The following is a 2,268-nucleotide window of genomic DNA, read 5'->3' as shown; positions in this document are numbered from 1 at the left end:
TGTATTTTAACATAGGGGGGTGTATACTTATGCCCCTGTATTTTAACATAGGGGGGTGTATACTTATGCCCCCTGTATCCAGGAGTGTTATGTGGACTTGCCAGACCCTCTTCCGCAGGACTGTGGAGGAGGGTCCACGGTCTGCACGGTGCACACGTATAGTACAGGGATTCTTGAACAGCCTCCAGTTGGGTGACCGCTGTTGATTTGAAACCCAAAACCTCTGCATCACAAATACCAACGTCTTTGAGATCCAGGTCTGGGTACTGACTCTCTCTGGGGCAAAGATCTTCTCGGGACAGGATCCGTCTGAGAATAGAGACGGGATGACTCGAATAGTTTCCACGATGCAGAGCCGAGTTTGGCACGGTGGACTGACTCAGTCTGCATGCCTACAAGGAGACAATGCAGATTAATCTCCTTTTTAGTCCATCTTTAACCCTCGTGTTGTCTTCCCGTTCACCATGAACTCGTCCAAATTGAAAATGAACATTTTTTGGTGCTTTTCCGATTTTTTTTCCCGCTTTTTCTGATTTTTTTTCTCACTTTTTCCAGCTTTTGGCGCTTTTGTTTTTTTAAACCTGAGTCGGTTTGATAATAGATTTCACACTTATTCTTGGAATTCATGGTCAACAAAGCTCATTTATATCAAATAAAACATAAATTTTAAGTAAAAAAGGCAGAAATTATGAATTATTTTGACTAATAGTGAAGATCTGAGGATGTTGAGTGGATCTCAGATGGGTAGATGTCAAAGTTTAGTCCGGATACTGGTTTGAAACCATTAAAAAATAAACATACAAATGCTATAAGATTAAATAAAACACCCAAAAACTTAACTGAAAGTAATCATTAAAATTACCTGAACAACGCATGAAATCCTCCATGTTATTTTTGGGCAATTTGGTTGAAAGGAATCCATATTTCAGATATAAAACACTTTATAATGGGACGACACACGGGTTAAACTATGTCCCACAAAGCACAACTTCTCTTTATAAATAAAAACAGATACATGTGTGTTTGTTAATCTCACTTCAATTTCATATTAATTATTGTAGTATTTTTGCACCAAAACATTCGTACATAGTAACCAATCTATCGTAAATTAAACGTGCAAAGACCAAAAAAAAACACTGCTTATTGAGTGTCTCCCTTTAACATTTGTCCCTTTATACATATATATTAATATGTATGATTACATATTAATATGTAACAACAAAGTAAAAGTCAAAAGAAAAATCCAATGACAGAACATAATATACACATCAAAGACAAAAACAATGGAGAAAATAAAATAAAACAGACAAATAAAATGATAAATAAACAAAATATAAAATTTCAACTTCAAAATGTGAATGGAGAAAACTTTGAAAGTTAAATTCTCGTGTAAATTACACAATAAAAGAGCGATTACTTGTTGTCTGTATTTCGATACGGAGCCACAGAAAATATAGTAATACTGATTTATACTCCATTTTTCGTGTTAGTTTCACTCGTTATTTTCACATTGTTCACATGTGTGACAAATCTTTTTGAATTTCACATTTTTTTCCGCATTTTCCATTCTTTTTTCAAGAGTTTCAGACGCCTAATTTCCACATTTTTGGCGTTCTTTTATGTTTGACAAGGTTCTTTGGGGTCTGTTTATTTTTAATATTGTACTATATAATTATATAAAATTATTTTTTATATAATTATTATATAATTTATTATTATATAATAATTGTTATATTATAATAATAATAATTTTATTAATGATAATTTTATTATTATATAAAAATAATTGTTTTTACATTTCACAATATTGGCATTTTTTGGTCTTTGTTTTCCGCTTTTTTCAACTGTTTTTTTCTGGATTCCAGATGCTTAATTTCAAAATTTTTGGGGTTCTTTGATGTTTGACTGGGTTCTTTGGGGGTTTTTACTTTTTTATTATAATCCTTTTTGCATTAACATTTATTCCACATTTTTGGCATTTTTTTGTCTTTGTTTTCCGCTTTTTTCATCCTTTTTTCGACACTTTTTTTTCTAAATTGCAGACGCTTAATTTAAACATTTTTGGGGTTCTTTTATGTTTGACAAGGTTCTTTGGTTCTTTTTTTTTTAAATTTTTTAAATTTTATTTTATTTTATATTACGCTTTTCCCCCAATTTTTTTTTTGCCTTAGTTTACTGTTGCCGTAAATGATCTGAAATTTAAACCAAAGGAGTGTAAAACAACATAATGCAACCAGAAAAATGTAGTGGATTGGTCCTGGGATGGGG

Source organism: Etheostoma cragini, chromosome 5, assembly GCF_013103735.1.
Source record: "Etheostoma cragini isolate CJK2018 chromosome 5, CSU_Ecrag_1.0, whole genome shotgun sequence".
Lineage (NCBI taxonomy): Eukaryota > Metazoa > Chordata > Actinopteri > Perciformes > Percidae > Etheostoma > Etheostoma cragini.
Note: the sequence above shows the minus strand (reverse complement) of the source record.